This window comes from Hibiscus syriacus, unplaced genomic scaffold (assembly GCF_006381635.1).
Source record: "Hibiscus syriacus cultivar Baekdansim isolate YM2019G1 unplaced genomic scaffold, ASM638163v2 tig00116989_pilon, whole genome shotgun sequence".
Lineage (NCBI taxonomy): Eukaryota > Viridiplantae > Streptophyta > Magnoliopsida > Malvales > Malvaceae > Hibiscus > Hibiscus syriacus.
This window is the reverse complement of record NW_024063508.1, coordinates 4,062,760-4,079,046: the sequence shown is the minus strand read 5'-3', so window position 1 is coordinate 4,079,046 and position 16,287 is coordinate 4,062,760.

Sequence of the window (16,287 nt, the reverse complement as noted above, 5' to 3'; positions counted from 1 at the left end):
ATAATCACTAGCATCACACATGAGCTCAAAAGGTTTGTTACAGTCAGGTGGGACAACGAATGGTGCTGCAGAAAGTTTTTTCTTCAAATCTGTAAAGGCATTCAAACAATCATTAGTAAATTCAAATGGTTGATTTTGTTGAAGTAAAAGACACAAGGGTTTAGAGATTTGAGAAAAGTCTTTTATGAACTGCTTTTAGAAGCCTGCGTGTCCAAGGAAACTGTGTGCACCTCTTACGATGGTGGGTGGGGGAAGGTTTGTCATTACTTCCACTTGGCTTTATCAACTTCAATGCCTTGACATGAAATTTTGTGACCCAACACTATTCCCTCAGTTACCATAAAATGACATTTCTCCTAATTTAGTACTAGGTTGACTTCTTCACATCGTTTCAGTACCTTGGATAAATTACCGAGGCATCGATTGAAATCGTCACCTGAGACGGAGAAGTCATCCATAAATATTTCCATACATTCTTCCACCATATCTGAAAAGATTGTTATCATGCATCTTTGGAAGGTAGTTGGAGCATTACACAACCCAAATGATATTCATCTAAATGCGTAGGTACCATATGGTCATGTGAAAGTAGTTTTCTCTTGATCTTCTGGTGCTATGGCTATTTGATTATATCCTAAGTATCCATTGAGGAAGCAATAAAATGCTTTTCCCACTAACCAATCAAGTATTTAGTCGATAAAAGGTAAGGGAGAATGGTTATTCTTTGTTTATTTATTAAGCTTCATATAATCCATGCATATGAGCCATCCTGTGACTGTTCTAGTAGTGAGGAGCTCATCATGTTCCCTTTTAACCACGGTCACACCACCCTTCTTGGATACACACTGCACTGGGCTGACCCATGAACTATCGGATATAGGATAAGTCACTCCTGCATCCAACCATTTTATAATTTCCTTCATGACTACCTTCTATATGATCGGGTTGAGCCTTATTTGGGGTTCCATCGAACAAGAAGCTTAATAAAGAAACAAAGAATGACCATTATCCCTTAACTTTTATCGACCAAATACTTGATAGGTTAGCGGGAAAAGCATTTTATTTCTTCCTCGATGGATACGCAGGATATAATCAAATAGCCATAGCACCAGAAAATCAAGAGAAAACTACTTTCACATGCCCATATGGTAAGTCTGCCATTGTCCATCCTAGAGCCTTTTTGTGCTGTGAAAAACATTCAACAAACTATTCTCCTATTCAGAGGTTAGATTGGTGGAGATTACTACTGGTAAAATTTCATTACTTCCTAGGTATGCATACTTCAAATATGATGGCAAGGTTTTAAGTTCCAAATTGGGTGCATATTGTATAGATGATTCTGAAGAATTAACTTCATCAAAATCTAAGGGTTCAAATTTTGTACCTGGTCTATTATGAAGGAGCCTCGATTGTTCCTTTGTCTTTCTTTTATATTCTGCCTTGGTGTCGTTTTTAGGGAACCCATTATATGCCTTATTCAAATTTCTATGATCAGGGCCATACTTCTCAGAATCGTCTTCTGAAAATAATTCGCCTGGGCCAAAGTTTTCTTATTCGTACATCTCGGTTATACGGTCATGGAACAAAGCGTTGTATTCGTCTAGCTTTAGAGATCCATCATGGCCAAGGATTACCTTTTTCTCTTCTTCTATTGAATATACTTTTCTAATGTATTGGCATTCCTCTGAGTCGTCCACATATTTCATGAAGTTGAATACATTGATGGTGATGCTTTGTTATCCTACTCGTATTGTGAACTCTCCTCTTTCGCAATCTATTAGGATTCTTCCAGTGCCTAAAAAGGGTTGTCTCATGATGATAGATGCATTTTCATCAGCTTCGTAATCCAAGATGAGGAAACCAACTGGAAATACAAATTTTTCCACCTTTACTATGACGTCTTCTATTCTACCCTTGGGTTGTACAAAAGACCGATCGGCCAGCTTTAGGATAACTGTGGTTGGACAAGCGTGATACCCTTCTAGTTTCATAAATATGGACTTTGGTATCAACTTTACACTTGATCCCAAGTCAACAAGAGATTGTCCTATGAAATTATTACCAATTGAGCATGGTATTATAAAACTGCCATTGTGTTTTTGTTTTGGTAGGAGCTTTCATACTGCAGAACAGATTTCTATTGTCGTGGCAACATGTTCTACCTTTCTCTTTTTTTGTAACGATGTCTTTAAGAAACTTGGCATAGAAAGGAATTTGCTCGATGGCTTCAAGTAAGGGCACATTGATATACAAATGGTCCAGAACATCAACGAATTTCTTAAATTGGATGTCATTGTTATGTTTTTTTAATCGTTGAGGGAACGGTGGTGGAGGTCTCACATTATCTGCTGTTGGTGCTGAAGAATCTCTATCATTTACCATGAATTTCTCATTATCTGGACATTGTTTTTCTGAGCCTTCATCCTTTTACTTCTCTTCAGGCGGTTCATCCCGTTCCTCATTTTCATCTTGATCCTCTGGTTGTGTTCTGTCATGACAATGACTGTTTAGGTGTTCTCCCCCAAGCTTGTCATTTTGGTTAACCCGTGTTCCACTCCTTAGTGTAAGTACGCTGCATTGCACCTTTCCATGCTGCTTATGATTTCAGTATCACTAGGGAGATTTCCTTGTGGCTGAGAATGTAATGTCGTAGCAATTTGGCCAACTTGATTCTCCAATGCTCTTAGAGATGAACTATGGCTTTCCAAAAGTGTAGCTTGGCTTTGTAACAAATTTCCTTGGTTTTTAATTGTTGCAAAATGCTCGTGCATCAAGGTCTTTGTTGAGGCCATGAAATCTTTTCCCGAGGCCATAAATTCCTACAATGACAACTCCAAGGAGTTAGTATTTGAATTAGTATTAGAGGAAAAAGTTGTACCTTTATTGTTTTCCCAGGATAGCTGATGATGATGATGATGATTCTGAAAATGTTGATGGTCTGAATTATTCTATTGTGGCTTGTAATTTGCTGTTTGATTATTATTGTTCCCTTGATTACTCCATGAAAAGTTCGGATATTGTCTCCAACCAGGATTGTACGTGTTTGAATAGGGGTTATTATTTCTCCGGTTGTAATTGCCCATAAAATTGGTGGACTCATGGTTTTCTGTACATTCACTCCCATGATGGTTGCCGTGACACAATATGCATGTTTTATTAGTTACTTTGACTTCTCTTACCTCATTAGGACGTTGCAAATTTTTCAATATATTAGTTATGGTAGAAAGTTGAGAAGCTAATAAATCCTTACCCTTTAACTCATATGCTCCAGATATTTTTCTGTCGGTTCCCAATCTTGTATTTGGGAATTGATAATCATTAATTGTTATCCTGTCGAGGATATCAAAGGCATCCTTAGGTGATTTGTCAAGTAAGGTGTCGTTTGCTGAGGCATCTAACATCATTCGAGCGGGTGCATTAACTCCGTTGTAAAACATCACTACTTGAGTCCAGTCATGAAACCCATGGTTGACACATTTACGAAGTATACTTTTATACCTATCCCAACATTTGTACATTGATTCATCATCCCCTTGGCGAAAACTTGCAATGTCATTGCGAAGCTGTGTATTCATATTGGGCGGATTATATCAAAGTAGGAAACTCTTGTATAAATATTCCCATGACTCCATTGAGCCTGAAATAACTCCACTAAGGCAATCTCTTACTCTATCGCATAGGGAATAAGGGAAAATTTTTAGTTTAAGCACATCTTCATGCACTCCTTTTTGTCGAAACGAGTCACATACTTCAAGAAAAGAACGAATATATTGTCTAGCATCCTCATTGGGTGAACCGCCAAATTGGCCAAAGAATTTAGCATATTAAACATCACCAATTTAAGCTCAAAATGAGTTGCTTGTATTTTAGGTGCCAAGATGCCTGAATTGAGATCATCGAAATGATCTCGTATTGCTCTTGGTCTTGCAACTTGAAGATTAATTTCTACATCAGGATCGTCGTGATCTCCCATGTTGTTGTCTTGTAATTGTATTTGGTTTAAATATTCTCTAGTTCGTTGGTCGTGTTGCCTCTATCTGAACAACTGTTTAACTTCAGGGTCGAATGGTTCCAATGGTTTACCAGCATATCTCAAGGTCATGCAATAATAAAAACCTATAAAGGGAAATAAATATGTTAGACTATATAAATATAAGGTGACAAGGAAAACTTGTTATGGAGAATAAAAATTTCTTCAGTTGCCAATCCCCGGCAACGGTGCCAAAAACATGATCGCTTGTAAATGTATATGCTAAGGCAAGCAATTCTATATAGGTATACATAATCGAATCAAGTAATATATGGTAAGTGAGTTATTGTCTCCTTAGGGATTGGTCTAAAATTTTAACCTTCAACACAACCAAAACTAGTTTTCACAAGTTAATTCCTAATATCTTGTCAAACTGAAAAGTTAATATTAATAAAAACAAGTGTTGATTTAAATATAATTCAAACAACCTCGCATATTCAAACTTACCAAAGAGCACTTATGCTAATCTTTTGCATTGAAAACAATTATTCTATATCTAGAATGAATTACTATGACTTGCTTAAGTTGCCCAACAGGATTAGTAAGTATTCTTAGACGATTTCTATGGCAATACTACTTCACGTTAACTACAACCCTTGGTTTGTTAAACTATTGTTGTAGCAATACCTCTCAGCGTGAACTATAGTCGTTGTCTATCCTACTCTAGTGTCTATCCCTTTTAGTCTATTGAAACCTGCTCCTTAACTTTAAGGTAGACAAGTTAGAACATCACAATCTCGGATCCATTCCATTGTTCACATAAATCTATCTTACTTCTCTCGAATCTAAGAATCACTATCTAGGCAAAATACAATCTCTCGATGCTCTTAAGTTACCAAGACATGTTTTACCACAACCCAAACTATCTCTCGAAGCTCTTATAACGTCTAGGTAAAATATTCAAACAATGAACAAAACAGTCATGAGCAAAATCATAATTCATCATTTATAAGTAGAAAATAATTTTCTAGGCAAAACAAAGATTAACACAAAGTAACACAATCATGGTGCTATCAAAAAGTCATATAAGTATCAAAGTTTAATACAACCCCAAACATGTAAAGAATTTAAGAACAAAGGAAGAATGACTCCCAAAATCGGGGGCTCTATCATGACAATTCTGATCAGCACCGCGCCTACCTTGGTGATCGGCCTCTCTCGAGACCTGACCACCGCTCTGCAACAGTCTGGCTATAGAGGACACCAAGGAAGGTCGGTTGGTAAACAGTGGGAAAACATTGTAGTTGCTTGCTCACACCTTCAGTAAAGCTCTTCTAACTTCCTATCTTCTCCTTTGGCTGATATGGTTGAATATTTATAGAGGAATCTCCTAGGGTTTCGCATGATTGGAGATTCCTTAAATAACCGTTATTATTTTTTCCAGACTAAAAAAGGAAAAAGCGTCTGACAGCTATCAGAATATTTAGGGCTTGCTTGCACGTGAAATAGGTCATCCAGCTGGCATGTGACATATATGATTTTTTCATACCACTTCAGACTTTATAGATAAACCTACCTTGGTGAGATAAATATACTCCTCACATTCTTCACTGTTTCATTAGCCCTGGCAAATTACGTTGTCGCGACTGAATTATTCTTCCTTTGTAAGTTTTATGCACATACGCAATCCACACAAACCCTTTCTCCTCAGCAGCATCAGCTAAACTAAATAAATCTTACCAAACCAAAACTTATCCACTACAAGTAAATATAACCTAAATGAAACTAAAATGTTGTGCATACTTTGTTTAGACGAGCAATAAATTAAGTGAAATGACTAGAAATTGAGTATTTTTACGGAGTTATCATCAGGGTTAGCATAAGATCGAGAGTTAGAGTTTGGTATAGAGGTAATGTTAGGGTTCGCTTTGCCGTCCATTATTCTATATCGCATGGCACCGAAGGAACTAAAAGGGTTGAAGGTTCAAATCCAAGATTTGTTAGATAATGGTTTTATTCGACCAAGTATTTCACCTTGAGGAGCGTCAGTTCTCTTACAGGTTGGCGAGGTTATGCATCGATTACCATCAGTAAAACAAGTTGACCTTCAAGAACCGTTATCCCCTTTTTAGGATTGATGACCTCTTCGACCATCTTAAGGGAGCGTGTGTGTTCTCCAAGATAAAGTTTAGTTTAGGGTACTATCAATTAAAGGTTAAGAAGGTGAATATAGCGAAAACAACATTTAGGACAAGATATGATCACTATGAATTCCTTGTGATGCTGTTTGGACTCACCAATGCCCTATCATCATTATGGGCCTCATAGACCGAGTCTTTCACCCATACTTGGGTCTGTTCGTGGTGGTTTACATTGATGATATTTTTTTATGCTCGTGATCAGAGTAAGAGCACGATGAACATCTTCGCATAGTTCTTCAGAATCTTCAAGATCATTAGTTGTTCTCAAAGTTTGGAAAGTGTGAATTCTGGCTATCTGAGATTTTATTCTCAAGGCATATAGTGGCAGTAGGTGGGTGGAATCTGAGTTGATTCTAAAAAAAATCAAGCAATAATTGAGTGGGAACCACCAATGAGCGTAACCTAGGTGCATAGTTTATTAGGTCTTGTCAGTTATTATCGTCAATTTATAAAGGTTTTTTTATGATAGCAACCTCAATGACTGAATTGATTCAGAAGGGAGTGTCGTTTGTGTTGGGTGAGAAACAACGAAGTAGTTTTGCATATTCAAAAACTCTTTTGACCTATGCCACAGTCTGAACCCAACCCCAGTTAAGAAAGGACTCCACCGTGTTTAGCGATGCTTTGCTAAATGGTTTGGGATGCATATTGATGCAAGATGGAAAAGTGGTAGCTTATACATGCCGTCAACTTAAGCCTCACAAGAAGAATTACTCCACCCACGATTTAGATCTCGCAATTGTAGTTTTCGCACTCAAGATTTGGAGGCACTACTTGTTTGGAGAAAAGTGCCACATCTTCACCGACTATAAGATCTTGACGTATCTGCTAATGCAAAAAGAGTTGAACCTAAGGCGAAAAAGATTAATCGAATTGTTAGAGGACTACAACAGTTTTATCAACTACCACCTAGGGAAAATAAACGTTGTAGCTGATACGCTGAGCCGTAAGTCTATGTAAGAGCTGGGATCATTTTTAGTACATCTAAGTTTATCTAGTGATGGAGGGCTATTGGTTGAACTCCAGGTAGAACCCAAGTTACGAATGAGGTTAAGAGGTTATAAAGTTGAGGCAACCATTTAAGGGCTCGCGTGGAGCAAGTTCAACGAGGTGAGACCCAAGGTTCGAGTTACGTGAGGGAGATGAGTTTTTCTTTAGGAGTTGTTTGTGTGTGCCCGCGGTTTAGCAGTTTTATAATAAGATCCTTCATTAGGACCATTTTAATTCACTTTTGGTTCATCTTGGTAGCAACAAGGGAACCAAGAGCGTCGACCAATGTATTATTAGCCAGACATGAAGAAATAGGATTCTGAGTTTGTTGCAAAGTGTCTGGTATGCCAGTATGTCAAGGCGGAACACAAAAATCCTTCGGGATTACTCCAGACGATTCATATATCGTAATGGAAATGGGAGAGTGTAACGATAGATTTTATAATTGAGTTACTGGTGACGAGGTTCAAGCATGATGTAACTTGGGTGATAGTTGATCGATTGACCAAGTCAACCCATTTCTTATCGATTAGCCTGGATTTCACATTAGAAAGGTCAGCACAGCTCCACATTCGTGAGATAATAAGGTTTCATTGTGTCTCAACTTCGACCATTTTAGATAGAGACACTAGATTCATCTCTCGATTTTGGAAAGCACCGTGTTTCTGTCAGTCCAAGCGTGTTATTCAGGATCTTGTGGACATGCTTAGGTGCGTTGTTATTGATCTTGTGGGTAGTTAGGAAGATCACCCGCCTTTAGTGGAGTTCTCTTACAACAATAGTTATCAATCGAGCATTCAGATGACTTCATATGAGGCTTTGTATGGGCACAAGTGTAGAACTATTCTTTGCTAGATCGAGCTTAGTGAGGGAAAGATAGCGTGTAATACCCCCAAAATTTAGATAATGACCTAAAATGCAAATTTTAAAAGTTTGACGGTCGAATTAGAAAACTGGGAAAAGTTTAAGGAATTAAGTGGTAATTTTCCCAAAAAGAATATTATTCCATATATGGATTTAGTGAGTGACTAAATTATAAAATTTTAAAGTTAAATGAAAAAAATATAAACTATGAAAAAGTTTAGGGACCAAAATGGTAATTTTAAAAGATATAATTATCTTTGAAAATAAAAGAAAATATATAATAATTTTACATTTTTGAATGTTATAGAATAATATAAATATTTGGAATTTAGGATTTAATTTCATGTTTAATTTGGATCGTTGGATTAAAGTGGCAAGTTTGTAATTTTTGGAAATTTCAAGGGCAAAATGGTAAAGTGGAAAAATATTTTTTTCATCTTTGACTATTGAAAGATGATAAGGTTTAGGTGTCATGAATGAGAAGATGATAAGGTTAGGTGTCTTGGCTTAATGGTGATTATGAAGTTTCATTAAGGGTAAATTGGTATTTTCCCAATTTAATGAATTTAATATTCAGTAAAGGTGAAATTAAAGGTAGATAAGCATGATATTAATCTAAAATATCATGCCAAGTTGTTTATCATATTCTCCATTGTCTTGAGTTTCCTAAGGTAAGGAAAAAAATATTTGTTTTCCATTTTTGAGCAATTTTCTTTGGATTTCAGGTTAATTGCTTGCTAATCTTTCTGGAATTCACAGATACCAAATCTAAGGGTTTATGTTCATGATAGGGTTCATGAAATTAATGATGAATCTTGATGTTTCTGAGGTTGTAGATTCATTTTCAAGCTTGATTTATGGTTAAAACATGTTCAATCTTCAGAGAAATTATTCTTTAAAATTCGGCCAAAATATAATTTAGAGAAAATTTGTACTCTGAAGAGAGTTGATTAGGGATTTGATTGTATAGATGTTATAAGGTTGATTGAAAGTTGATTTCATGCTTGAATCGAATCAAAATCGATCAAAATCATGAAAACATAGTTTTAAAGGATAAAGAATTCGACCATGATGTATTTGAGTGAGAAAAATTATGGAAAATTACATAAGGTCTGGAAATGATGTATGAAGTATTATACAAGCCTTAGCAAAATTTAGGGACCATTTTGTAATTTTTGAAAAGTCAAGGGACCAATTCAATAATTTTTAAAAAGTTGGGGACCAATTCAATAATTTTGGAAAAGTTGTGAATAGTTGTATAATTGTTTAATAGTTGATGTACTATATTGGAAAACATTGTTTTGGAATTGAAATGAGTGTTTACATGTGAAATATGACTATTTTGGAAGTTTGAAAATGATTGGTGATTTAAGTACAACATTTGCATAGTTGGGGTACTTAAATGTAATTATGCCTTTGTAAAAGCATTTGAATGGTAATAATATCAATGCTGGAATTTTTGGTATTAAGAATCTAAGTGATAAAATGATGTAGGACCATTTTGTGTGAATTAGAAAAGTTGGTGCCAATGTTAAAAGGAATTATTAAGTGTTAAATATTTGGTAGAAAATGAGTTTCAAGTATATTATGGAGTTGTTATGGGATGTGTTTGTGTTAGTATAATACTAACATGTGGATCGTTATGAATTTTTGATTTATACAGATCGTGATTGATTTGTGATCGAAGCAAATCAAGTATAAAAAGGTTTATTGTGGAACATTGTGAGGCATATATTTTGGAATATATAATGTGTCAAGGTGAGTACAATACATGCATGACGTTATACATGAATGTTTTATACATAATCAGGAAGACTTACGATAAGTCAACCTTGTTTATATCAGCATGATATTATGTCATTTTTATAACTTCGATATGACATTAATATGTCATACCCAAGTAAGTCATTGAGGGACAGGTATAGTTGGCATGCCATAGAGTATAGCAGCTGCAGGTTTATATTGCACTATAGTGTGTAAGGACACTAAGTGTATATGGTGGGCACGATCTTATGTGTAATGCACTTCACTGTATATGGTGGGCACGACCTTATTTGTAGCACTACGGTGTAAATATTACTCGAATACCCGGGGTTCTCATGCTTTTAAATTGGGCTACAGTTTATGGTTTATGGTCTATGGTTTATTGGTTAATATATGGTAAACCTGCAAATAAACTTCTGAGCTTATGGAATAAATGGCGAGTATAGCAGTAAGAAATTTTATATTTTGTTATATCATGTTGATTATGGTAAGTTATTAGACATGCAAGTAACATGATCTTATGGCATTTGTTTATGACATTAAATTTCATGCATGAGTTGTATTGCATTGTTTATTGTTTTTAATTTCCTCACTAAGTATATACTTAGAGTGTGATGATTTTCACATTTAGGTAAAAAGCCAAGAGTAGAGTAAAGAGTACAGAGCAATCCAAGCATCAAGGAATATACTACAGTATCAGTAAGAGATCCTATAATCAAATTTTGACTTTGTTAGTGGCATGTACTTATCAATGTCCTAGTTGTTCTGTTGAACTATTTTGGAAATGGTTTGTAATAACTAAACTAAACTAAACTAAACTAAATTGTTTTACTCTGTTTCAATATGGATAGCATAAATTCATATTAATATATGATAATTTGATGTGATATGATATTCTTATAATATCATTAACCATTTTAAGAAAAGAAATTTTAAATAATTTTGAATGGGAAAATATTTTATTAAATTTCAGGTGACATCTATAATTTGTATATGTATAATTATATGGGTTTTAGGTGTTACTTTTATTGGCATAAGACAATTTTAGCCGTTTTTGGATGTGAAATAAGTCTTAATTTAAGTCAAGAATGTGTAAATGACACTATGATGTCAAAAGTTTACTGATAGTTATATATATACTATGATGTTATTTATTAGGGAGTAAAGTTAGTCTTTACTAATTTAAGATGATGTTGACTGTGTTCAAATGTCAGAAACTAAAGATAAAGGTAAGAAATTTGAAAATGTTGAAAGGATGGTCGAGATTGAAATCAACCCAAAGGGTCCCGACATGACTTCTGTAAAACACCTTAGAAGGGTGAGTGTTGTTAGGGATTTTCCTCCATTATGTGGAAGAAATGCCCCAGTTTTTAACGAACTTTCTGAATTGGAAGAATCAATTAAAAAGTTTGAATAACTTACAAGAGAAGTCGAATCGGATGAGGATCCAAAGGAGATTTCTAAATCTAGTGATGACTCTAAGATTCCTCCAGGTAAGCTTAAATAATTGAGAAATATTTAAGTTAAGCATTAAATTGTTTAAAGCATTATTGATTGAGTAAGCGGTAAATATGATTTTCACTAAAAGTTTACAGAAAGTTGAGTAATTAGTGAATCAAATGATTATCAGTTTGATTGAGAATAGATATCAAGTCCATAAAACCGGATAGAGTTACCTTGGGAAGGTAACTTTGTGAAATGGATTGTCTAACCATTCCATGCTACAATGAATTATTGTTTAGATTGAGATGGATTCTAAAGAACTTGAAAAGTGTCAAGTTCGTAATGATAAGAAAAAGAGTAAATTTATTTACTAGTGTGATTTTAGCATTAACTACTATGAAGTTATTGCTACAAATTGTAAATTTTTCTTATTGAATGATGTGGACATTTAGACTTTCATTTGTGATGGAAAATGTTTCAATTGCTCGAGAATAATTTCTATGGATCTGGATAAGTTATACAGATTTCCTTAAGAAAGAAATAAAGAATTCCAAAGTAGAAATATTCAATTATACTTGATATCGAATGATATTATAGCGAAAGACCTATGGGTCATGATGCATGTGTTAGTCAAACAAATACTAAATGTTCGATAAAGGTTCAGGAGCTTATGTTCCTAATGAATCCGATGGTATTATCATTAACGAGTTTTAGATCATTTTGATAATAAGTTGGTTGTCTCTGCATTAAGGTTGGGTTAATGGTCGCAAGAAGCGATTAATTTAGAAAATTACTGAGAAATTAAAATTTTTAATGATTGATGGGTTAATGGTCGTAAGAATCGATTAATTTAGAAAATTACTGAGAAATTAAAAATTTTAATGATTGATGAAAAAGTGAAATCATCACTAATGTGATATCAACAATGGTTATGATTAAGATGATGTAAAAAGGATGCATAGCTTTTCTAGCTAAGGTGATAGATACTCAAGTATCTGAAGTAAGATTATATGATATTTCCATAACTCGAGAATTTCCATATGTCATTTTAGATGTATTATTTGGGTTACTTCCAAATTGAGAGGTGGAATTCAATATTTATGGTTATCAAGGCATTAATCATGTATCTATGGTTTCATATCAAATGGCTGCGATTGAGTTAAGAGAATAAAGAACCAATTGCAAGAGTTGAGAGATTCAGGATGCATTAGACTGAATATTTTTGGGGTACACTGGTGTTGTTTGTGAAAAAGAAAGATTGATATATGCGATGCATAGATTATCGGCAGTTAAACAAAGTAATTATCAAGAACAAATATCATATTTTGAGGATTGATGACTTGTTAGATCAACTTAAAGGAAGCATCAATTTTCTCTAAAAAAATTTGATATTCGAATGTGATATTACCAGTTACATATTAAAGAAGAAGATGTTCCAAAAATAGTTTTCAGAACACGGTATAGACACTACGAATTCATAGTAATGCCATTTAGTTTGACAAATGCTCCGGCAGCATTCATGGATTTGATTAATAGAGTATTTCAATTTTACTTGGATTAATTTGAGGTGGTCTGTATTGATGACATTCTGATATACTCAAAGACAAAGACAGAGCATGATTCTTATCTTTGTACTGTGCTCGAGATACTTAAGGGTAAAAAGTTATATTCCAAACTGTCAAAGTGTGAGTTTTGGATGTCAGAAGTTGTTTTTCTTGGTCATGTTGTGTTGGCATAAGACATAAGACCAAAAAAAGCTAAAAAAGAAGAAAAAAAAAAGTTAAAGAAAGAAGAAAGAAAGAAAAAGAAGAAAAAAATGGATGAGAGATGCTTAAAAAATATTTTACTTGGGAAAAAGGTGAGACTAAAGACTTTGAAGTCAAGTCTGATGGGTGTCTATTTTATCGAGGAATAATTTGTATTCCTCATGATGATGAATTGAAGAAAGATATTCTTTATGAGGCACATTATAGTCCACTGACTATGCATCCAGGTGGGAACAAAATGTATCATGATGTAAAGAGTCATTTTGGTGGTCGGGTATGCAAAGAAACATTACTGAGTTTGTTGTTACATGTTTGAAATGTCAACAAGTAAAAGCTGAGCATCAAGTGCTTTCGAAATTGTTGCAACTGATTTCCATTCCAGAGTGGAAGTGGTAAAGAGTCACTATGGATTTTGTTACTGGACTACGTTTGAAATCAAATAAAAAGGATTCCATTAGGGTGATAGTGACCAGTTAACTAAATCGACACATTTCGTTTCGGTGTGAATGGACTACGTCTTGGATAATTATGCAGAGTTATATATCAAAGACATAGTTTGACTACATGGAGTGCCAATATCCATTATATCCGACAGGGATCCAAGGTTCACTTTAAGATTTTGGTATTCTTTGCATAAAGCTTTGGGTACTCGATTGAATTTTAATACGACCTTTCATCCACAAACAGATAGTAAGTCAAACAGTACTATTCAGATATTAGAAGATATGCTGAGAGAATGTGTGATTCAGTTTAAGGAATCATGGGAAAAGAAAATTATTTGTCTATATAAGAATTTATCTACAATAACAGTTATCATTTGAGCATCAAGATGGCTCCGTATGAAGCTTTATATGGGAGAAAATGTTGAACATCATTAAATTGGTTCGAGTTAAAAGATCGAAATCTTGTTGGCCCATACATATTGAAAGAGGTTGAGGATAAAGTAAAGATAATTCAACATAGTCTCAAGATGGAATATGATTTGTAGAAGTCTTATGAAGACTTGAAGCGAAAAGAGATTGAATTTCATGAAGGCGATAAAGTTTTTCTTAAAGTATCGCCTTGGAAAAAGATTTTGTGTTTTGGGCGCAAAGGGAAACTAAATCAAAGATTCATTGGACCTTATGAAATCTTAAAAAGAGTTGGATTGATGGCTTAGCAGTTAGCATTATCTTCGGAGTTAGACAAAGTATACAATGTTTTTCATGTGTCGATGCTTAGAAAGTATCGATCGGATCTTTCACATATCATTTCATCAAAGGAAATTGAGATCTGGTCAGATTTGACGTATAAAGAAGAACCAGTATGTATCTTGGCTCGAAAAATCAAAGAACTACGTAACATGACGATTCCTCTAGTAAAAGTGATTTAGCAAAATCATAATGTCGAGGACGTTACTTGGGATAGCATAAATCCATATTAATATATGTTTTAAATAGTATATGATAATTTTATGTGATATGATATTTTTTATAATATCATTTACCATTTTAAGAAAGAAATTTTAAATCATTTTGAATGAGAAAATATTTTATGAAATTTCAGGTGACATCTATAATTTGTATAGGTATAATTATACGGGTTTTAGGTGTTACATACTAGGACTAGATCTGATAAGAGAAACTAAAGAAAAAACTAGATGATTTAGAGTAGACTGAAGAAGACATCAGATAGGCAGAAGTCGTATGTGAATTTGAAACACAAGGACATCAAGTTTGTTGTGGACGACAAGTGTTCCTTAAGGTTTCTCCATGGAAGAAAGTACTTCGGTTCAGACATAAAGGAAAGTTGACCTCACGTTTCATAGGACCTTATGAGGTGTTTGAGAGAACTAGAACCAATGACCTTTCGTTTAGCCTTACCCTCAGAATTGGAGCGCATCATAATTTTCTTCATGTGTCCATGTTTAAGAGGTATCGTTCTGACCCTTCACAAGTCATATCCTTAAAGCAAGTGTAGTTAAGCCCTGACATGACTTATGAGGAAGAGTCGACCCAAATTTTGGCCAAGGATGTGAAAGAGTTAAGAAACAAGAGAATTCTATTAGTAAAGGTGTTGTGGAGAAATAATGGGGTCGAAATAGCTACTTGGGAAACCGATGAAGGCATACAACTCCAATATCTGCATCTCTTTTATCCTGGTAAATTTTGAGGATGAAATTTCTTATTATGAGGACAGAGTTGTAATGTCCCAAAACCTGGGTTAGTGTTCGTGTTAACCCGAGACCCATAATTTGAATCCAAATGACCTATTAAAATATATTGGACCAAAATAAGTTGAAAGTGAGCTTGAATTGAGCTCAAGAGTTAGGGAATGGTGATGATTTTAATATGAGATAAAAGAAGAGGGACCAAAAGTTTAATTTACCCTTTGTCATTTTGAAAGCTGAAAATCATTTCCTTATTTTTTTGTTTTCACGTAACCACTTCCCCTTATCACCCATCAAACACTCTTCATCTTCATCTCATTTTTCCTCTTTTCTTCTTCCTCTTTCAAGTGAAAGCTTTAAGTATTTCAAGCCTAGATGGTTTTAGATCAGGTAAGAATATTAATATTCAATCAAAGAGCTTCAATTTAAGCCTCATTTCTCAAGATTTAGTTTCCGAAAATGGGTTTTAGGAAGATTTAAGAAAATCTATGAGTTCTAGCTTATTTTTAGTGGATTCAAGTTATAAGAAGTGTATTTAACTTCAATCCAAGAACTTAGTTGAGTTAATAATTCCTTTACTTACCTTTGATTAGTGAAGGAAGAGAGAGAGAGCTCAAAGGCAAAGAGAAAAGAGAAATTGTCTCTTGGGTGAGTGGATGCCGTTTCTAGCAGCCAAAAAGTAAGGTAACATATCACTTGTGATTCATTAGAGATGCATTCCATCTTAGGGTTGAGTTATGGAGCATTCATGGTAAATTCCATGTTTTATGGTTCTTAGCATGTTTAAAGCCTTATTTATGACCTTTTTATACTCTATAAAAATAATAATGATTAAGAACCTCAATAGAATAGTTTGGGAAAGTTTGAGTGGGAATTTTGAACCCAAGTAGGGAAATATCGAGAGGGGGTATTGGTATTGTTAGAACATTACTGGTAGTGTTCTTCTTTAAGAGTAAAATTAGCCTAAATTTTAAAAAAGAGTATCGATACTATTAATGAAGTATCAATATTATGGGGATGGTATCGATACCCATGGGGTGGTATCTATATCAGGATTGCAAACCAAAATCTAGAATGCAAATTTGGTATTGATACCCTGCTTAGTATCAATACCATAGATTGGGTGTATCGATACTGGTA